Genomic DNA, 24,340 nt, shown 5'->3' with positions numbered 1-24,340 from the left:
AGTCTGGGTGTGGTGAGGGAGGGAGGACTTGCAATGGAAAAGCAGTGGGGAGAAAATGAGTGAATCCTGCTTCCTTTGCCCCACGGTTCCTTCCTCTGAGTATTGCTGCTTGGTGCCTTCTTGCAGCTGTTTTTTTTTTTAAACCATCGACTGGTCTGTCACTCCAAGGTGCCTCCTGACATGGCTAGGCTAGTTTTTATTAGTGTAATTCAATTGAATTTATTTATTGGGGTTTTAAATATTGTGACTTTTTAATTGTTTTTCAGCTATCAGCCTACCTCCTCCTTGTATACGTCTTATATACGTCTTTGTTATATGTATGTCCTGTCCAGATTTGTATTTGTATTTTGTATTTTATTTGTTTTATTGTACGCCGCCCCGAGTCCTTCGGGAGAGGGTGCGGCTAAGAAATAAATATTCTATTCTATTCTATTCTATTCTATTCTAGGCTGGATCTCACCCGGAGGCGCCGGGTCCTTTTGATCTTTACATTCAGATCTACTTCTAGCCTTCCTTTCATCACAGACCGCAACTATATCTCGGCAGACAAAGGAGGACAGTAATAAGTTGGCAGGGAATGGTGCAAGAGGCTTGGGTCGAAAAGGCTGCGATGCTTGGCGTGAAACATGAGAGCGCATCGCTTTCTTGCTTTCTCTCCCTCTCTCCCCCACCCGGTCTCCCCCTCCCTTTTTTGCTGCTCTTGGTCACGTGACTCACGACCACACTGTTCCAAAGCGTCTGGTCAGCTCCGCTGCTATTTGGGGTGGGCGACTAGTTGCACCGAGATTTTATTCTCCTCCTCTCCCATTCCAGCAGTGGAGGGTTGGGGGCTCTGTGTGCGGTTTGAAGACGATCCCGGGACATTGCAGTAGCGGCCTCAGGATTTTGGGGGCCCGGGGGGCCTAATAGAAGATAGATGTTTGTATAACCTGTCTTATCAGTTCTGGTTATCATAATTCCCCCTCGCCATCAACCTCATCTTAGACCTATTTACAGAATAAACCCACTTCAGTAATGTCATCATAAATGAAACATAAAGTCTACCTATCTTCGGAAGTTGTGAGTAACAAAGACGGAGGGTTTTACCTATTAATAAAAGACGTCCCCTGTCGTCCTGCCCAGATACTGGCGCAGCTGCCTGGCTCCTGATGGGCGGAGGCGAACGAATTGTTCACTCTCACGGTCCTTTTTCATTTACCGTAGATAAAAGCAGCTGATCTGCCTATTCCCCAAGCCGCCGCTTTTATTCGTTTAATATAACCCTGCACCGGCCTCGGGTTCTCCTAGTACTTTTTGGAAGGGCCCGTTGCTCGCTCGACTGTGCCGGAGGACCCTAGCCGGCTCTTCCCCCTCCCGCGTCTCCGATCCCGCCTTTCCCCCTCCAAACGCCCCGCGGCCCGGGCGGCCCTGGCTCCAGGTGGCCGGAAGACGAGCGCCGTCGAGCGACGAAGTAAGCATTCCAAACAAATTATCCCGAGCGGCGTCCCCGCTTCCTCGTGGCCTCGATGGCAGCTCGCGTGATCGCGGCGAGTCATTCCCCCGCCCCGCTCCTCGGTAGGGGACTCGCGCGTGGGCCGTGTAACTTCACGCGGATTATGGTCTGCCGGTGAAGCGCGGGAGTTGCAATTTGCGCTGTGAAAAAAAAAAAAGTATCCCCGCCTGCACAGCAATCCCAGTCAAATGATTCGGTGATAATAGCCGAGAACATCTGGAAATTAAATTAAGTGTCGCCCACCTAAGGAAACAGGTGAGGTGGAGAAGCTTTCCAGAAGAAATTATAGATCTTTCCAAGATATACATGAAGTGCTGTAGTAGGGATGGGGGACTTTAGTTAACAGCGACAACTCTCAGGAGATTAAACTCTGCCAAGCGTAGTTTTCCCCCCCTGTATTTATTTCAAATGCAATCCTGAGCTGTTTTTATTATTCACCCTTCGTTGAATCAGCACAAAACAATGCCAGCGCTAAACTTGCTGCCCCTTCTGCTAGCTCGCTGCTTCTGTTGTGTGTTTTTGTTACTAATCGCTGCCCAATAGTGTTGCTCGGTTGCGCTAGTGATGAAAACAGGCCGATTATTTTATTTTCTTCTTTGGCTGGGCTGCAGTCATCAGTTGCTGAGACAAACCTCCATGGTTGGTGTGGAGCAACCCAGAGTAAGGTAGTGCTGATCGTGTAAGGGTACAGCCCAGGCTTTTTGGGGCAAATTCCTTGTGTGTCCAATCACACTTGGCCAATAAAGAATTCTATTCTATTCTATTCTATTCTATTCTATTCTATTCTATTCTATTCTATTCCTAGTCTAGTCTAGTCTAGTCTAGTCTAGTCCAGTCCAATCCTATTCCTATTCCTATTCCTATTCCTATTCCTATTCCTATTCCTATTCTATTTAGGTTGCTCGGTTAGCCCCATTTCAGCCATTCCATATTACTGCAAAGAAAAGTATAAAAATTGCCCATAAAGTCACCAGGAGCTGAGACTTGCAAGAGGTGCTGTTTACATTAAAGTGAAATGAAACCATACACAGGAGGATACAGGGACATAATAAGCTTCAAGAAAGGCATAAATCCTACATTATTGTACAGCTGTCCACATGCTATAAAGTAGGATAACTAAACTAACAAGCTGTTAGACAATCATTCCCTTACTGGTAGTTGGATCAAACAAGCTGACAAAGGAGGGCACTTGTCATCACAATAAGTGGATTATGCCAAGGAAGCTGAGAAACAATTCTTTAGCATTTTCCAACAACAACTCCCACCAGATTCCATGACAACGTATCAGACAGAAGTGTGCAATTTGATGAAAGGATTTCCTAAAGAAATACAGGACTATGTTTACATGGAAGCACCACAGGCCTCCAACCAGTTAGCTTCTGTCTACTTCCCAAATTACAAAGTCTAGGCAACCTGTCTTCCCCCACCATTTCAAGCCTCCGTACTATCACAACTAGAATCAGTGGTCAGACCTTAGGGCCCCAACACTCCCAGATACCACACACTTCCTAAGAAAGCTAGTCAGGCTCCCTAGGCCAGGGGTGTCCAAACTTGGGAACTTTAAGACTTGTGGACTTCAACTCCCAGAATTCCCCAGCCAGCATGGCTGGCTGGGGAATTCTGGAAGTTGAAGTCCACAAGTCTTAAAGTTCGAAAGTTTGGACACCCCTGCCCTAGGCAATCACCCTATGAGCCATTTTAGCCACTCCGTATCTGCTGGTCCTATACAGGTAGTCCTCGACTTGCAGCAGTTCATTTAGTGACCGTTCAAAGATACAAGGACCCTGAAAAAAGTAACGTACAAACCAGTTTTCACACAACCATTGCAACATCCCCATGGTCACGGGATCAAAATTCACACTCTTGGCCAGCTGACTCACATTTATGACAGTTGCAGTATCCCAGGATCATGTGATCCCCTTTCGTGACCTCCTGACAAGCACAGTCTATGGTGAAGCCAGATTCACTTAGCAACCATGTTACTAACATAACAACTGCAGCGATTCACTTAACAACTGTGGCAATGAAGTTTGTAAAATGGGGAAAAATTCACTTAAGAAATGTCTCACTTAACAACAGAAATTTTGGGCTCAATTGTGGTTGTAAATGGAGGATTGCCTGTATGCCACCATTCCCCATAAGGAACATTGTTACCGATAGCAAAACAGACTGTCTTGCCATCAGAGCATGAATATATACTCATCCCTATCGATCTACTGCCTTTGGCAGTAGCATGCACTTTCAATCAGAGGCAAAGCCATCGGCACACACTATTCCATCTTCATGGCTGCCATAAAAAATACCACTCTCAATTCTCAGCTCTTGAAACCCTTCCTTTACCTGAAATTTATGATATTTTCTTCACCTGAACCAATGGAAATTAATCATCAAATTGCATCATGACTGTATCAACTTCCTCTCCACCATTAACTTTAGCTTAGACTTATTTATAAACTTAAAGATAGACTTATTTACAGGATAAATCCACCATTGATGTCACTATAAAAGGTGTCACTCATAAACCCTAACTAAATATAGAAAACCTTCAGATTGCCATGTATATTCTACATCCTTCCAGCTTTACCCAGAATACCCCACCAAATCTATCATCTTTAGCTGAACTCTAGTTAAACCCACATTTGTTCTGACACACTTGGCAGACACGCTCAACTTATGGAATAAAACCAAGCATTCAAGAGACTGAACTACCCACCCAACAAGATCAATAGACAAATCAATAGAGCCAGATCAATGCTCAGGGAAGACTTACTAAAAGACAGACCACAGAAAAAGAATTACAGAAGACCAAGAAGAGCTGTGGTTACAGCCGTCCATGATACCATTGCAGGGCCCAGTAATACTGTCTGGGTTTGAATTCCTCTGTATTAAGTTGGATTACACATAGAAGGTAAGGTGGTATTGCCGAGCAGTTGCCTGAAATTCATCACAGGTTCATGATCTTGGATTATTTCAGTTTCCTTGATTAAGGATACTGAGATGGCTCATGAATTCATAGCCTCTGTGTCAACCATGGGCAACCAAGCAATTGTGATTCCTCTTTTACACATATTCATGTGGCCTGGTTTTAGTCTGGAGCAGATGGGATGTTATTTGGATAATGAAGACACACTGACATCAGATCATTTTCTGTTCAAAGTGCAGTTTGGAGTTCTGCAAGAGTGCGAAAATAATCATTAGAAGGAACTTGACGGCTACCTGAAGGGCGTGGGCAGCTCTGTCTTACACTTGGTTGAAGTTGCTCCTGCCAGTCAATCCCAAGCAATACTTGGTTTTCGGAAAAGCTGTGTCTGATAAAGCAACTGAAGAGACACTTAGAGGAATCATGGCAGAAAAATGAACAGGGCTGAGTCATTGTTAGTTGTTATTCTCTCCCGCCCCGATTTTGCCTGCAGGTACCACTGGAAACCAGTGGGGCTAAACAGAAATCTTAGTGAAGTTCTGAAGATTTAAAAAAAAAGACAGATATTAGAGATGGCAAGAGAGAGATGTCACAAAAAAGGATATGTACACATGATAAAAAAGTATAATAAAGGCGAAAGCTGACAATGAGCTGAGGTTGGCAAAGGATGCCAAGGTCAACAAAAGTGTCTTCAGATACGTTCAAAATGAAAGAAAAGTAGAAATGTCACTTTGTCAGCTTCTCGGCGAAGAGTCAGCATGTTTATTGGTCACAAAGCAGGGCCAAGTGGTCATCATTTATTTTGGCCCAGTTTTCTCTGTGGGTTTATATTACAGTAGGCAGCGGTCAATGAAGAGTGGATCTTAAGTTTGATGATGATAGAGCCTGAAGTTCTGGGAATATGGAATCACTTAGAATAAATTCACTTAAAATGAAATCTCTGGAGTTAGATACATTGCGTCTTACAGTACTGCAGGAAGTTGCTGATATCTAGCTGAGTTGTTATGCATTACCTCTGAGAAATGCTGCAGAAGGAATATTGTCCCTGGCTTCCCAAAAGGGGTGGGGGTGGGGGAGGAAGGAAGGAGGATCAAAGGAATGATTGGCTAATTAGTCTAACATTGTTACATGAAAAACATTTAGAGCAAATTGTAAAGGATTTCATCTAATTAAAGACTTTAAAAAAATAATCCACCTATAATCACTTTAAAACAATGTCGTAATTGCTAGAAATTAGCATGGATTTCTCAAGAATATATTTTGAGAACAAACTTTCTCTCACTTGTTGACCAAGTAATTTTCCTGAAAAACTGTGAGACTCCATGACATTTTGGTTAGCAATCATAGTTAGTGAATAGAGGATGGCTGGATGGAATAACAATTAATTGGATACATATCTGGCTCAAAAAATAGGAAACAAAGATTATCAACAATTACCAAATTGGAGGTTGGTATCAAATGACATGCAGCAGTTTCAGTCTTAAGGTCTGCTTTCATCAATGCTTTTATTAATGACTTGGATGAGGAAATGCACAAATTTGGAAATGACAGAAAGCTGGATGGGATACTTAACGCCCTAGAAGTCAGAAGTAGAACCCAAACAATCTTAATAGGTAAGAGAAATGGGTTGAAAATAGCTAGAATGAAATAGAAAACAGAAGTCAAATGTGCAGGATGACGGATAACTGGCTTGTAATAGTACAGTGAAAAAATCCTGAAATGATTACACATTTTATGTGAGATACCAATATGATGCAGCTGCAGAAAAGGCAAATCCAATTTTCAAATCACAGGAAATTAATTTTCCACTTCATTCTGCATTGTTTAGGCTTTCCTTAACAATTTTGCCCAGTTCAGGGAGCCACATTTTAAGAAAGATTCAGACAAACGGGGAGAGGAGATTCTATGAAGTATTTACAACTTTGCAAAATAATGTAGAGTGTCTGAGCTGGTCACTACATTTCTTTGCACTAAAATTTAAAAAAAAAATAGAATATTGTCAATTGTAATGTCACAAAGATATTTGTGTTAATAACCAGAATGGAAATGTCAGAATCTTGGAGTTATAAAGTTGTTGGGGTTGAGGCAAAGATTAGAAAAAGGTAATCCAGAGACCATTGGGGGAAAAAAAACAAATTAAAAGCAATGCTCTTTTGTCTGCACACAAGAATATCTTAAAAGTGATATAGGACAGCAAATACTGATGATAAGGGAATTGTACCAGGCTGATTTATCACTTGCATATTTATTATTTCATCATTATGGTACTGCTTCATTAAGTCGTGTGTTTCCATATGTGGGTGAGTAGGAGCAAATGTTCACATTGTTCCTCATAATTATAAACAATGTTTTTCAGTTTAGTAAGAAATTGTGAGAGTAATCAAATCGTATATATGACATGTGTGAATTTTTAGTCCCTTGCCTTGAAATTTAGTTCATTTCAGGAGCCGTACATTTCCATATGGATGCTTTAGCTACAGCTAAGTTGATGAACGTGTATCGAAGATTCAAAGCCCAACCCCGTCCTAACTCTCCTAGTTTCCAATGGCAATCCACATGATTAGTGCAGTCTACATAGTTGGCAGGCAAACTTTGTTATAAGCCTCTAACATAATTTTGTGGCCCTCCAGAGCATATACTGTTTTCCAGTTTCAGATTTCACAGACATTTGCAGTTTGCAACGCACTTCAGCAAGTTGAAATCTCAAACAGCTTAAGGGTAATAGTATAATCTTGAGTGTTGGTTCAGGATGACTTTGGCTGATCCTGAAAAAGCTAAGCATCAAATTTGTTTAATATTTAGATAGGATAAATCCTGAGGCTGTAGCCTGAAGACACTAAGAATTAAATATTTTCCCAAACCAAAGGTTGTCTGCGCAGTGAAATTTCTATATTATTATCTCTTTTCAGTCCTGTTCCCCACTTTTCACAATGTTCCACATCCCCACATATAATCTTCCTTCTTCCGGAGCTGAGAATGCAGGTTCTTTTCTTTGTATTGAATTTGTGTGAATGCATTGTATCTGCTTTTCCTTCCCCCAGGCTGAGAAAGAGGGGAAAAGCACAATCTTGGGATATGAAGTGGCTAGGTTTAGAATTCTGAACAGAGTAGTAAAGTGTGCAATACACACGGGTTGAAACTTACATGCCTGCTTATAGATAAAATGATTGTGACATTTTCCTTAGCATTTACCCTCCAAATATATATATATATATTATTTTTTCTTTTTTGCACAAGAATGTAAATGCAAAACCTACAATTTGCCAAAAAAAAAAAAAAGGAAAGGAAAGGAAAGGAAAGGAAGAAATTCAGAGACGTTACTTGGTTTAAACATCTATAATGTAAATGTAAAACCTACAATGGCTGACAGGTACATTCAGTTTAAAATGGCTTTCTTATTCTTCTTTTCTATTTCACAGTAATAGCATTTGCAAATGACATATTCCAGACTAAGAGCCTTTTTTTAGCCTCATCACTTGTAAAAACACCCTAAGCCTATTGGGCAGGGAGGCAGATGGAGGGACCTCCCTAAGGGCTGTCAAAAAGAGAAATCATATTGTGGCGGAGGGGGATCCACACTGGCTGGATTTTCCACAGCAATAAGCAAATATCACGCAGGGAGAAACAATCTTTATATCCATTGTGAAAATCTTTGGTTTTTGAAACTATGCATTCCCCCCTTCCTTCTACCCGAGTGGAATATGCTGCCTGTGGCAGACTGGTCATGTTCATTGGCATAAGTACAAATTGCTAGCATGCTCAAAACAAGGGATGTGGATTTTCTCTCACAGCTTCTTGGTGATATGCTGTTAGTTAGGTCTGATGCACATGACCAATTTACCATATGTGCATACAATTCATGCAGGGAAAAAGCAATGGCTGCGTGAATTGAATTAAGCTAAAACTGGGGTGATATAAATTGCTGTTTGGTTTAACAAGAATTGAATCAGACCAAAATCCTAGCACTGAAGCTGTAGAGAATCTTAAGTCATCTCCGCAGTACACTTCACCGAGGAGAGACATATTGTTGTCTCCTCAATTCTTTTAATATATTTCTGACTGGTGTTTATCCATTCTATGAAAATATCCAGTGAAGGACCAATGGAGGCCAGAATGCATTATATATATATACATATATATATATATGTATCTCCCAGACAGTGGCAGCTAGAGTCTGATTCAAATCTCTGCTCAAATGTGTTTAGTGGGTGGGCTTTGACAAATCTGAGTAATGGGGATTTTTGTGTGGGTTTCAGCATGCAATCTTTGACAAAAGACGGTGTCAACACTTGTCTGAAAGACTAAGGTTTTTTTTTCTACACATGAGACAAAAATTGAGCAGTGAGAATTTCTGTCGCAATTTGTAACAGCCACTTTTGCAAAATGTAAGCCTTACAAAAAGTTAGACATGTATAATAGATGCTGCGTAGGACCAGAATAAGAAATACACTGATAACCCCTAAAGAAGAAAGTCAAACGGTGGTGAAGAAAATTCCTTTACAGCTAAAATAATGAATATTATAGAGGGAAGGAGAATAAAGCAGAAAATAACCCCCAATTGTTTTGATTCCCATTGTCTCTACACAGTCTTGAAAAGCCAAACTGAATCTACTCTGATTAACACTTTGGTGGGAAGTTATCAGGAAACCCCTGAGTTATAGATTAAGTCTACAACAAGCAAAATAATCACAGAAGAAGGCAGTGGCCAAGAACTTCATCTCATCGCCATGACAGTTGTAGTATCTGTCCCTAAAACCACCACAAATCAAGCTTAAATATAACTGGACAACTCTCTGATTACTTGGGTCATCCTTTGAGAAACAATTGGATGTGACCAGAATGAACATTAAATTTTAGGCTGAATGCATTTTGTTTTACTCCAATGCTAGATCTTCCTTTGACCATCTAAAAAGTATACATACATACATACATACATACATACATACATACATACATACATACCAATTAGAAACATAAAGTGGCAAACAAACATCAATATAAGTCAATATTTATTTACCCAAACAGATAAACAGAATGACCACAAACAGGCAAAAAAGCAGTGGGAGCAAGAGCAATTTTCTGACTTCCTGTCGGCTTCCCCATTGACCTTGCTTGTTGGAAACTGTCAGGGAGTATTGGAAATCATGATCATGTGACATTGAACAGCCACAACTCTGCAAATAAAACTGGTCCTAACATTATGCATATTTCAATTCTACAGAAATAATGTAGATTTTTTTACACATTCTTTAATAATTTTTGTTACCTTGATTCAAAATTGTTGCAGTATAATGCACTGCTTGGATTAATTTGAGGGTACAAACAAATGAAGAGATGTGAGTTTTAGTTGTATATGTAAGATACCGGTAGTTTAATTGGTCAATAACCAGCAAAAATTTAAAAAACAACAACACTAAAATCAAATAGATGAGATAAAATATTAGCATAAAAGGGATAAAGTCACACGTAAAAATGTGGCATACACTGCTATAATGGTGCATTAATTACCTGCGCAAGTGTAAATCTAAAATATTGCAGACTATGAAGTAAAATATGTATTACCTAAAAGCAAGATAGCTAGTATGTGTTACATCTAAAGTGGTAAATGAAACAAAAGTGATTCTTTCTGTAACTAGTTATGCCTCATTTTCGTTGCAGCAACACAGAATTTGGCTACTGCATAGGTGATAAACGTTTTCGAATCTTCTAGAAGATATGGTTCACATAGAAATTGTCTGCTCTTCCCAGAAATTTACATATTCAGAGTAGCATATAAGCAGATCTGATATTCCTGTAGAATTTATAGTGTAGTAATACATGAAAAATGGTTTTGATCTCCTTGTCACCACATGGGCAGCTCCACTCGGTTAATGAGGCTTTGGAGTATCTGCCTGGCAGCAGTGTGGCTATAGGATATTATGCCAGGCTTTGAAAAATTTCAACTCGGGAAAGTTAGATTTTGTAGATACCTTGCTGGTTCCCAAGTGCCCTTATTTATCTATGTTGGAGCAGCCTTTTCACTTCAGTCTGAAATTCAAGATCCCTTATTCTTTGAGCAAACAGTTGTTTGGCTTGGTGATGTCCTAAAGAAATTAGGAATTGGTATACAAATCCCATATAAAGCCAACTTCTGCTCTGCAGCCTGTTCTTTCCGGGGAAAGAAAAAATTGTCTATTAAAATTAAAGGGGTCAATCCAACTCGGAGGAATTGGATTTTTAGCAGGTAGTTTATCATTACCCTCTAAGCTCTTACCTACATTGCAGGCATTTCTGTGGCAAACCTTAACTGGATGCTTGCTGTTCCTTTGAGAGCAGCAAGGATTGATCTGGAAAAAAAATACTTGTACTGTTTCCTATGCATCCTTCTTTGCCTAAAATCTTACCTGCACCCCATAAAGGATCTACCTGTGCCCTTCAAAGTCTCTCCCCCACCAGCAATTCCAGGTCATATTTTATACCTGACAGCTGCTCAAATAATGAAATAACAGTTTGCACAGTAAGAAAGCATCTCTTTGCCATAAACACCGTTGAATCTTCCCAGGGGAGTCTCTCCATATTCTGATTTTGCATCTTATTTTTAAGCTTATTTTTATTTCCCTGGAGGTTAGCAGGTGAACTAGCAAGTTGCACTGGAGAGACACACAGTGAGAGACTGGGAGAGAATCCAGATTCTCATTTAGCTCTTTGACAGATAGTGAAAAAATTAGCAGCTGTTGTTTTTTCCAGTCCTGTTTGAAGGTCCCATTCAAATGATTCAAGGGCTGCAGATTTGTTAAAGGTGGGAGGGAAATTTATTTTACTTACAGATTCTTTTCCTAAGTTCTTCTGCCTTTGATTGTTGGGTGAAGAAAGGGAGCCCGGACTGATGCTGCGATGTTTCTTTCTTTTTCCCAATTTCTTCGTATCCACTCAGAATCTTTTGCTTGCCCCTTTTGCCTCCCTATTCGTCTTGACAGAAGAAATTATGATTAGATTTTAAAAGATCTAATAAGTCTAATAAACAACTAATAAGTCTACTGTAAAATAGTAACTAACTTTTTAAACTAAAAAAATTAACCAAGAGGAGCAAAAGTAATTTAAATATACTATTGTAAGGTAAACATGAAATTGAAAAGGCAGGAGCTCAGCGAAACATACGTTGCTCGAATCAAGCTTGACTTTTTAGGAGACTTACATTTAGTTTAAGAAATAGGGAAAGCTGTGAAACAAGCTCTTGTGTTAAAATTCATGAATGGACAAACTGGCTTGATAACAAGAAACAGTACAAAAGTATTGAAATCCGTACTCCTCACCACTTGAACACCTTAAGCCTGAATGCTACTGCATACACAATTCTGACCTGCCATTTCTGCAGAAATCACATTACCAAAGAATAAAGAAAAATAATCCAACAATCGCCATCCAGAACTCTTAAAGCAAAGGGCAGGATATAAAAGTGATGACTAAATTGTCCAATTGTTCTTGAAATCGTGAACATTTCGGAGGTGTTTTACCTGCGTCTGTTTTTCTATAACCAACATATTATTTTTGGTCCAGACTTAAATCTAGGTTTCTTTTAACAATCTTTTATCTAGATCAATATTTCTCAACCGTGGCAACTTTAAGAAGTGTGGACTTCAGTTGCTAAGGCTGGGGAAAATTGATCTAGATTATCCATTGTTTTTTATGCAAGTCTCTTATTCCGCATCTTTCTTCTCCCCGCTCGGCATGATTTTCCTGGTTCTTTTGTCACATTCTAGCCTCAAGGAGGGAGAAGGGAGCTAAGTGTACATCTGCTTAGCTTACCACTGAGATGCTGGATAGCTCTGAGACAGGTGTCGAATAATCTGCTTTCTTCTTTGAGCCTCCAAAGTATAGTTTTGGCATTAAAGTTGCAGAGATGTATTCCGTGTTCTCCAAGCTATCCAACTAAAAAGGTTTCTCCTGACTCCCAAGTGTGGCAGTCTATAACCAAGATCTCAGCAGCAGAATAGCAGGACAGATGTCTTGTACATCAACATACATCCATGGTGCTGCATTTGAATGAAATACGAAATACTGTTTTATTGATATGTGAATAAGAATTGGCTCAGAGTGTTTCTTGATTCTCCTATTCCTTTCCCTGTGTTGCTTATATGGAGGTCAGAAATATTTGCTTCCACTTTCCACTAAGTCAAGTGAATTGTTTAGAAACAGTTTTCTAAACAGATTTGCCACGGTTTGTCCTGCAGGCTAATTTCAATCCGTAATTTATTATCCTGCCTGGTTCAGATAGTCATTATTAAAACCTAACTGTGGTTCCCAGTTTCATGTTTGAAGAGGAGATGGGAGGAGGTCATGCAGAGAGAGTAAAATGATCCATTAATGCAAGATCACTTGCAAAAACTTAGATGTCTGGAGGCTACAATGAATCTCTGTCATACAGATGAATGGTGGAGCCAGGATATGCTGGTCTTCCATTCATTCTGAGTGAATGGGATTTTAGTTTGATTTTTTTGTCAAACTTAATCTGTTTTGGTGTGTACTTTATAGTTTTCATTATGCTCCACCTCAAAATAACTGGAGACTTGGGGCTATTTGTTTTTCTTGAAAAAGTTATTGGGGGCTGCAAAGAGCTCACCTTCAGGTCATGCTATGCAAATGGGATGGCATGCCTTTCTATGGAACGGAAAGCACAAGGCTTACCAGTACTTCCAGAGGCACCATATAAGACAAACTCTACTTGATGTATGTCAAACAACAACATTACATGGAAATCCCAAACTGGTTATCAATGTTGGAGATGTTTATACATCTGAACTTTATTAAGTTAGGGAAAGTAATTACTTACAAGGACATACTAAATGAAAGAGGTGAATTAAAATCTAGAAAAGAATTATACAAGGAAGGAATAGAACTAGAATGGTGGGCTTATCTATAAGTTCAGTCCCGATACGTGAAAGACAAAAAAGAATGGGGCATCAAGAAAGAACTCACAGAATTGGATAAAATTTTATTAGATGAAGAGGAGAAAATGATTACAAAAACTATACCAATACCTATTGGATTACACAATAGTGGAAGGGCAGGTAAAGGAAACTATGTTAGCACGGAGTAGGAATTTTGGTTACAACATAGATTTGGACAATTGGCAAGACTTATGGGAAAGAAACAGAAAGTTAACTCCAGCCACCTCGTATAAGGAAAACGTATTCAAGATGTTCTATAGGTGGCACATCCCACCCACAAGATTAGCTAAAATTAATAACTTATCGCCATGATGTTGGAAATGCAATGCTGCGCTAGGAACCTTTTATCATATGTGGTGGGAGTGCCCGAAAGCTAGGGTCTTTTGGCACCAGATAAGAAAATGTTCGGAAGAGACGTTAAATCAAAGGATAGAGTTGAAGTCAGAACTATTTTTATTAGGGATCACAAAAGAAAAAAATATAGCAAAGGTGGATTATATTTAATGTTGCATATTTTAACGGCAGCATGATTGACCTTCGCATGAAAATGGAAAGACAATGAGACTCCCTCGGAACAAGAAATAATAAATAAGATCATAACATGCACAGAAATGGACAGACTGACTAGAGCACAAGACAAGGGTGAGACGGAATAGTACAAAATCTGAGACAGATGGTATTGGTGGTTAGAAACGAGGGAAAATGGCTGGAACAGAAAAGCACGGATAAGTTAAAAATGGAAAATATGGTATTAATATTGTACGATAGGTAGGAATTGGATATGTATATGTACTAATAGTAACTATATAATGAAAGGGACTAATAGGTAGGTAATTTGACTGACTACACATACCTATGTAATGGATATAAACTGTTATTGTTGTAAGATCTAAGAAAAGAACTCTATGGAAATGACTATGCCAGAAATGTCTCACTATATCTAACGTTTTTAGTGCTTATCTAATAAAAGCCTTTAAAAAAAAAGAATGCTCACATTCAGAATGGTTTAGCATTCTGCCTAGTTGCCATCACTGTGTTGTTGTTGTTGTTTTAATTCCCTGCCCCTTTGTTACACATCTTCTGGCTGGATATGACAGAGGCCTGCTTTTCAGAAGAGTCAACCGGTGGAAAAGAGTTACATCACATTGAGTGGAAGCCTGGTGTGGGGAGACATCATAAGACGTCTGCTTTGGATCCTTTCTCTACGCAGCCAAGCAGAAATCTCATTACAGTTCAACACAAAAACACCATCCCTGAAGCAAGTACACCTGATCTTGCGGGAGACGGTGGGGAAGAGGTGAAAGGAAAATGCAGGCACAAAGCAGCAGAGAAAGATTTCAGGATTGTAAACAAGGCTGGGGAAAGGTTGTTTTAGCCCAGCTACCATGCTTCATGATGGCTGTCCGGAGTCAGAATTGTTTGCCACATTTTTCTGCCTGTTATGGATTCCTCTCCTCTCATTCAACATGCTGGATTCGAGTTGATCCCAGTTCCTGCCTCCTCTCCACACTGTTTACTGGGATGTCATGTCAGGTTCTCCCTCTCTGCCTTCCTTCTGAGGTTTCTTCTCTGACTAAGATAAGGATCAGGTCATGCTTGGGACAGAGACCAACCCCAGCTGGCCACCCTGGGATGAAACTGGCTGAGCAACCCTACCCTTGAAATGGCATTATCTGCATTCTTAATATACCTGATGGTGGCAGTATGATAAAACGGGTTTCCTTCTTTTCTTGCTTTTTCTTTAGCAATAATTCCACTAGCCCAGAAGCAAAAGAAGTTTCACAGAAAGCTTTCAGCAATTCCGAAAAGTACATCCTGGACCAGGTATGGTGCAGATTGAGAAGGGAAAAGGACCCATCTGCCCTACATATAGTAGACTGTTGTACAGTAAGTTGTCAATAAAAAGAGGAGTCAACCTAGTGGTGAAATTTAATTTTTTTACTACTGGTTCTGTGGGCGTGGCTTGGTGGGCGTGGCAGGGGAAGGATACTACAAAATCTCCATTTCCTCCCCACTCCTGGGGGGAGGATATTGCAAAATCCCCATTTCCACCCCACTCGGGCCAGCCAGAGGTGATATTTGCTGGTTCTCCGAACTACTCAAAATTTCTGCTACTGGTTCTCCAGAACCTATAAGAACCTGCTGAATTTCACCCCTCGGTCAACCTATTCTGGTAGCTAAAGATAGGACAAGAAACAATAGGTGGAAACTAATTGAGGGAAGTTAAAACCCATCCCTCTCCTAGAAAAATGAAATATCCTAGGAAATATTGAAAAGGCAGAATATTATATTTCCCTGGATGTGAAAAGGGAGAAACATGTTTTAAAGACAAAGTAGCTCCCTGCAGCTTCCTGCCCACCTGCTTTGTCAATGGGCCATTAAGATGCCCAAGCCAGTCCCTTTACATAATTAAGAGTTCAACCCTTCAGCTCCAGGGTGATGGGATTAAGGCAACCCACTCACCACATGGCCTCTGAGAACTCAACCAAACCTGGATTTAAAACACAGCCTAGAGAGTTGCCCTGCATGGCCCCATGGGAGTCTTGACTACCAATCAGAATACATTTCTTACACAGGAACAGGAAACAGGGAGGTGGGGCTCAGTGGTGGGTTTCAAAATTTTTTAGAACCTCTTCTGTAGGTGTGGCCTGCTTTGTGGGAGTGGCTTGCCAGCCATGTGACTGAGTGGAAGTGGCTTGGCAGTCACGTGACTGGGTGGGGGTGGCCCAACTTGTAAAATGTGGTGAAACTCACTTAACAACGCTCTTGCTTAGCAACCAAAATGTTGGCTCAGAAATTCTGGCATTTGAAGCATGCAAGCCTTAAAGCTGTCAAGTTACAAGACCCTTGCACCCCTAACCCTTTAGAAAAAAAAACCCAGGGGTGTTCAAACTTGATAGCTTTAAGACTTGTGGACTTCAACTCCCAGAATTCCTCCTCTCGCTCTTCATCTTGATGATGTGCGGACGGGGGGGAAGGAGCTGGAATCGATTCTAAACGGCACTGTAGATTTGTGGAACCTCTTCTATAGAAGAGGTTAGAACTGGCAGGAACCCACCCCTGGTGGGGCTGAACAGATTATAAAAAGCCCAGCAAGCCCCTTCCTCGCTCTCACTCTCTTCGGCTCTCTTCTTCTTCATCCAACATTGAAGCATGCGATCACCTTTTCTGTTCAGGACTCAAGCCATGTGGTCCTGTCCACCATTAAAACCATCTTTCCAAGCAGCCTCCATGTCTCCAGTGTCTTTTCCCCCACTTGGAGCCGAACCCAGAAGGACGTTTCTTTCAACATAATCAAGGAGAGAACCAATCGAGAAATAAGGATAAAATTTCTGGCAGTTAGAACAATTAATCGGTGAAACGACTTGCCCCCAAATGTTGTGGGTGCCCCAACACTGGAGATTTTAAACAAAAGATTGGACAACCATTTGTCTAAAATGGTAGAGGGTTGGACTAGTATACCTTAGTATTCTTCTGTTATTCTGTTACATGGTGGCTGTTCTCACATGAAACATTGAGTTTCAGACAAGCCTATCACATTTTAGGTTAACTTCAGTATGGTTGCTTTGCCTAATAGGGTAGTGAAATGTTTGTAATCCCCAAGCCAAGCTCAGCGAACTCCTGCCATGCAAGATCCTCAGCTATGCTGCAGCCACTTCTTTTCTTGCAACCACTGGGTTGGAGCATGCAAGAGATTTAGGCACAACTACTCTGGCATAGTGGCTTTGTTGTTTGTGAGACACATAAAACTTCATTTCCATCTCAAACTTAAAGGTTTGTACCTTTTAGGCACAATTAGTTTGTTTATTCTATTTGAATGGCTGCCCATTTCAACCAATGACTCCGGGCAGCCAACAGTCCTAAAACAAATTAAAACAATTCCTATCCCAAATATAAAGATTGATTTTTTTAAATTTTAAAATTAAAATGTAGCTCTTCTGTCCATGTTTAAGCCCTACAATCTATCTGTGCATTGGGGATTTCTATTTCTGGGAGAAGGGTGTGTGTCCATCTCCCATAACCTTATCAATAAAAAATACATCATTTGTATTAAAGTTCATTGAGGGCTTCTATGGCATCATCACCATCATTTATTATTTATAAAATGCTTAAAATACACTGGCACTGTTCATGAATAAAATGTGCAGAACCTTGACCGCAAGTTCACAACTGAAGACGTGTGCAAGGAAAACAGAGGAAATGTGAAGTCGGGGCAAGGGGAGGGAGAGAAACTATTTTGTCCTTTTTGATGAGATAAAATGGAAGCAAGCGCTTAAAATTCCCGAGTAATTAACTTAACAATAAGCATAGAATATTTAAGCCCATACAAATAGAACATCATGAAAAGCATGCAGGAAGAGAAATCATTGTGTTTTAAATAATTTCTTAAAGTGAGACAAAGGGAGTGCTGGCTGAATATCTTAAGCAGCCTTTTCTAGACTAGTCTCATACCCTTAATGAGTTGAACTACAATTCCCGTCACTCCGGGGTCAAGAAAAGCCCTTCTGTTGAAAATTGTAGCTCCACACATCTGGAAGGCATCTCATCGGGCAATATTAGCCTCCGATGTGGGGAGGATTATATGCTATGGGGGCCAAGAGATAAAGGAAGCAGAGATAAAGTGATACATAGGAAATAAGGTTTAGCGAGCCACAGTATGTGATGAGGAGAAGAACCACAGAGAAAAAAGGAGGACAAGTGATGAAGATAAATAAGAAAAGGCAGGAGAAATTGGGAACTGTAAATGTAAGTAGCCCAACATTATTTTAGGATCAGGTTGGTAAGCCCACATTGTGTGGTATGCCACAAGGTTTGGTGCTCTTTCTTCTCCTATTCACCATCTACCTAAGATCGCTGGGTGAGCTCATCCATCACCATGAGGTGAGGTATCATCAATACACTGATGATACACAATTATACATCTCTGCTCCTGGAAAATTACTGTAAGTGTGTTATCCCAGTTTCTACAGGCTGTAAGGAACTAGATGGGCGACATTAGGCTTCAACTAAACCCTGGCAAGACTGAGTGGCTTTGGGTTTTGCCGTCCTCCAGTTCTGGGACTATGCCAACATTGTTGCTTTGTGCTGCCCCAAACAGATCCAGTGCACAATCTTGGAGTCCTCCTTGACTCACAGCTCTTGCTTGATGAGCAAATAGCAGTTGTGGCCTTTGCACAACTTTGTATTACGCCCCAGTAGCACTTGTTGCTAGATTGAGAAGCACTGCTCATTGTCATTTAGGCCCTGGTCATCTTTCAGTTGAACTACTGTAATGTGTTCTACATGGGGCTGCTCTTGAAGAACTTCTGGAAACTTCAACTGTGCAAAATGCAGTGGTGCAAACAATTATATGTGTTTCTGGTAGAACATACATTATATCCCTGCTTTGCAAGCTGCACTGGTTCTCCATTTATTTCTGGGTCCAATTGAAGGTCCTGGTGTTGATCTTTAAAGCCCTACCTGGCATGAGATGAGATTATCTGAGGAGCCATCTCTCCCCAGTGAAATCTTCCCATCCCTCCAGATCCAGCAGAGAGGACCTGTTTCAGGTTCTGTAATCTAGGGAGCTTCATTTGGCACATCCTACCTAGGCAATAGGCCTTTTCTGCTGTGGTGCCACTTTGCAGAATATCATCCCCTCCAAGGTGAGGCTGGCTCCATCACTTCTGAAAGTCCCTGAAGACTTGGTTAGATTGGCAGGCCTGGGGATCCCAGAGACTGGTGTAGTGAGGTGACTCTGTTGTTGTTGTTAACACCCCTTCAACTCCTTCTTCTCGTTTTAGCTTTATTTTATAGTTTATTTATTTATTAAATTTGTTTGTCACCCATCTTACCACAAGGTGATTCTGGATAGTTAAAAAGAATAAAACAATATAGCGAGAAGTCTATAATAAGAATAAACACTATGAAAATACATTTTTATTGTATACCACCCCAAGTATCATGCTTTGTGACATATTTTTGTTTTATGAGATGGGGTGACTATGTAAATTAGTTAAACAAACAAACAAATAAACAAACAAATAAAAACAACATGATCTTGCCCCCAGACTCTATGGAGTTTGTCATATTCACTAACTCAACTGCATGATAGATAACAGGGTATACAACCTCTAAAAATGAGTATCCATCAGGGAGAAGACATTGTATTGAGTTTGAAATACCTGTATTGAATATCAGTGCATTGCCAAGTTCAATATTCTATTCTTGATTTGTATAATCTTATATATTCTGTTGCTTCACTACTTCAAAGAATGCCTTCTTTTCTTTGATACACCATCCTCAGAGCTCTTGGATCTCTTAAGGAAGTTCTCCTACAGAATTTATCCTTTTGGGAGATGGGCTTGCCTTCGATTCAGAAACCATTTGTTCAGTCATTCATTGCATTTTTATGCTTCCCTAAAATAAGCTTCTCTAGGCAAGGAACAATAATATATAATATAAGATATAATTGTTATTATTTTGGTTCTTCACACAATCAGCCAGATATTCAGACTGAATTTGTTTCCTCCCCTCCCCACCTATAAAGTCCTTCCCAAGGATCTGGAATAGGCAGATATGGATGTGTTAAACATCATTGCAGGATGTAAGCTGTTCTGAATAAAGCTGCCTTTTGCAATTGACTGATGGTGAATTTGTCAATGCCAATGTTGTTCAAATGGTGCTACAGTTGTTTTGGGATTTTGCACCAAAGGCACCTATTACTGTTGGTACTACCTTTGCTTTCTTTTGCCACAGTCCTTCTATTTATATTTGCAGATCTTTGTGTTTTGTTATTTTCTCCAGTTCTTTCTCTTCTATTCTGCAATCTCCAGATAATGCCACATCCATTATCCAGACTTTTTTGTATTTCTTAGTGACACTTGTTAAATCTGGGGTGTTATGTAGCAGGTCCCTGTCAGTTTAAATCTAAAGGCCTAGAGTACTTTAGCTTCTGCATTTCTATCACTTTCTCTATGTTATGATCCCACCAGTTCTTGCTTTCAGGCAAATGGTATTTCTTACAAATTTTCCAATGCAGATTTTTTTTTTGCAAATCTTCCTATAAACAATGGCACAACAACTACTTTGTAGTTTTTGCAACAAGATTTTTGCAATCTTGTTGCAAAAATTAAGTAGATGGTCCATTGTTTCGTTGGCTTCTTTGCAGAGAAGATACATAGATAGATAGATAGATAGATAGATAGATAGATAGATAGATAGATAGATAGATGATAGATAGATAGATGATAGATAGATAGATAGATAGATAGATAGATAGATAGATGAGAGAGTGAGAGTGAGAGTGAGAGTGAGAGTGAGAGTGAGAGTGAGAGAGAGAGAGAGAGAGAGAGAGAGAGAGAGAGAGAGAGTTGTTCTTAAGGCTTGGTGTTGTGCAGCCAGAATTAGCCCCTCTGTCTCTTTCCTTAATTTTCCTGGTCTCAGCCATTGCCAGGTCTTGGTTATTATCTACTTTGTCTGCTATTTTTCAATGTACTGGCCACGTAATGCTTTGCCTTCCCATATTGCTTTTCTGCTCTTCATCTGGTCTTTCTTGTAGGACAATCTGATCTCTCCAGGACTTAGTAAGCCTTCCTGGCATATTAGCTTTATGCATCTTCTTTAGTCTCCTTCAGATATTCTTCCAATGCCCTTTTTCTTCTTCAAACCTTGCAACATTCCTCACCCACCTATTTTCCTTGGTAAGTAGAGTCTTTATGCTGCAAGGATGAAGGGTATGATTCATTGTCATGATTTTTCTGATCTTACTATCCAGGGATGTTAGCTCTGCTTGAGTCTAGTCAACTATTTTAGCTGTGTATCTAATGACTGGAATTGTCCGGGTGTTGGTTGCCTTAACAGTAATTCATCCACTGAGTTTGGACTTTAAGATCTTCTTCACTCTCTTGATGTATTCACTTCTAGCCTTTTTCTTGACTTTAGAGCGCTTGAGGTTATCAGCTTGAATGATGCCGAGATATTTGTAGTGATTGTCATCATCCAGACTTTGGTCGTATATTCATAGGGCATCTTGATTTCTTAAGTTTTCATTATTTTTCCCTGTTTCATGGTAAGAGTGGCACATTTGTCCAGGCCAAACTCCATTGTAATGGCATGGCTCTATGTATATATGGCAGCAATTCTATTTCAGATTGTGTTTTCCCATACAGCTTCAGATTGTCCATGTAAAGAAGGTGGGATAGCCTGGCAGATGTTTTTGATGTTTGATAGCCATGGCTTGACTTGTTCAGTATTGGTGACAGAGGAATCGGTGCAATGACAAGTAGTAGCAGTGGCAATGAGTTTCCTTGACAGTTTCCTCTCTTGATACTAACCTCTCCCAGTCTAACACCAATGGCCAGCAACTGTGTCTTCCCTTGTGCCATCAATCTTTGCGCAAAGCTTCTGATGTTTCTACTGAGTCCTGTTATTTCTAGTTACCTGTTTCACAATCATGTGGCAGGGAGTCAAATGCCTTCTTGTAATCAATCCATGCTACACACAAGTTGGCCTTCCTTCTCTTGCAATTTTCCAGAATCATTCTGTTAGTTAAAGGTTGATCTTTTATTCCTCTGCTGTTTGGGCAGTTTCCTTTCAGCTCAGATGGAAAGAGCTTGTTTTCAACTAGATGTTGTTGGAAGACATCAACTACCACACCAGTTAGCAATTTGAATGTTGCCGTTGCCTGGTGCTGCCCTTTTTGCTGGATCTTTTATTAGCAGGTAGGTTTTGCCAGATGTTAACACTCACCTCCTTCTAGCATGTTGTTAAACTACTTGGCAACGAGTAGGTGTAAATCAGTCAGATGATTCAACCAAAATTATTATTATTATAAAACAAAACATAAAATCAAAACAGGGAAATGTAACACAGATACAAATCCACAAACTACTGGGAATAAAATGGACAGAACAAGACACTCAAACAGCATCACGTTATTTGGTTTTAAAATATTGCAATGTTTTGAAATGTCTGAGAAAATAAAACTAGAAAGGCTTTTAGTAGAAACCCTAATGAGCCTCTCATCTGGATGCCATTTGCTACATTCCACTGGGGATCCCATGTCCCAGCATCCTGATGACTCTAGATAGAATGAGAAAAATTTCAGCCATGAGCTGTGTGGACAAATGATTAGAATCAATATCACGCTGCTTCTGATATTGCTGATGGACTATCAGCTATTTGTATTGCCCAAGCAGAATTTAATGGGAAGGATTTAAATATACAGATAGTCCTTGACTTACAACAGTTTGCTTAGTGACCGTTGGAAGTTACAACGGTGCTGAGAAAAGTGACTTATGACCATTTTTCACACTTATGACTGTTGCAGCATCCTCAGGGTCATGGGATCCAAATTCAGATGCTTGGCAACTGGTTCATATTTATGACGGTTGCAGTGTCCCGGGGTCGTGTGATCCCCTTTTGCGACCTTCTGACAAGCAAAGTCAACGGGGAAGCCAGATTCACTTAACAACCAGGTTACTAATTTGAAAACTGCAGTGACTCGCTTAACAAACGTGGCAAGAAAAATTATAAAATGGGGCAAAACTCACTTAACAAATTCTCATTTAGCAACCTAAATTTTGGGCTCAATTACGGTCGTAGCTTCTTTTAAAGACATTGAAAATGAACTTGATTTCTTAAGGAGACCAGAACTAAAGCTAGTTTTAGGGAAACCTGGCCGTGTTGGGCCAAGTCCTGGAAACAAGGAAGTAATATGAATTTTGGCCCCTCTTCTACATGTACACAAAGGCTATTCCCCAGCATGGCAAACCAGCATCAGTGTAGTCACTGTTGGAGAACACTTGGGGACAAAGAATTGCTTGAAGGGAAATGACTGAATTTGTGCCTGCTCTCTTATCTCATACAAAGTTAGATGGGGGGGGGGGGTAGGGATGCCAAGAGCATTAGAGGATTCTAAATACTCCAAGGAAGAAGGCAAGGCAAGGCAGAGTCATGAGCTGTGAGAGCTTGAGTGCTTCAGACAGATTAGCAAATGTCAGGAGAAACCTCTATGGAATCATGAACTCTCTGCGTTGAAAAGAAGTCCACTTGGTTCCTTTGCAAGCAGGAGAGAGCATAGAAGTGTCACTCAAGACTGTCCTTGGAGAAGCATCAGCGGGCTTTTTTCAGAATTGTTGTTGTGCAATGCGGAGAGCTACTGTCAGCACCACTTCAGCTGGCCTGCTGTTTGCTTTTCTAAACTGGACAATTCTGGTTGATGGACTTCCCTATTACACAATCATTATATGGTCCATTCCTTTCATTTAAAAGCTATTCTTATTGAGGGACCAACAACTCCATAGATATAAGTGAAAGGGGTGGGGGGAGTAAAAACTGAGGGCCATAGGTTCATGGATACTACAATTCCAGATACAGGAAAAGGACATTTATTATCAAGTTGCAAAACAAAATGACTTTTGTTTCTTGACTGAACATAGTAGTCTATCTCATTCTGTGAACATGCCCTATTTCTTATAACCTGTTTCTATATACTTACATCTGGCTTAACTGACCTATCTTCAATCTTAGAGTTTATTGCTGCATACCGACTCTAAATGTTCTTGTATTATTCTATGCCTTACATCAATCTTTCATTTCTACACTCTGCTTATCTTTATATTTCCAAGGCAGGGTTTTCTTACTCTTTGTCTGTATTGATCCAGTTTAATTTTTCGATTTAAGTTTTATCTCTCTCTTATCTAGCCCACATAGGTATGGACTTTTTTATTCAAACCTCCTTTTTCTTTTATTCCTTTATTCCACTTCCTAAATTCTTTCTATTCTGTTGTATTCACTCTACCCTATAGCTATGACTCTTGTTCTCTTCTTCTCGGTATTTTATTCTAACTTTATTCTTTGTTCTTGGTTGGGTAGCTACTCCTAACCTATCTATAGTTTTTATACTGTATTCTTACAGAATAATTTTGATTTTCCAGTTTATTTTTCTTGGATTAAACTACATGCCGCTATAATGAAATATAAGATCTCATGAAAACCAGTCACAAAATCACATTGTTT

Source organism: Natrix helvetica (assembly GCF_964273705.1).
Source record: "Natrix helvetica genome assembly, chromosome: 1".
Lineage (NCBI taxonomy): Eukaryota > Metazoa > Chordata > Lepidosauria > Squamata > Natricidae > Natrix > Natrix helvetica.
Note: the sequence above shows the minus strand (reverse complement) of the source record.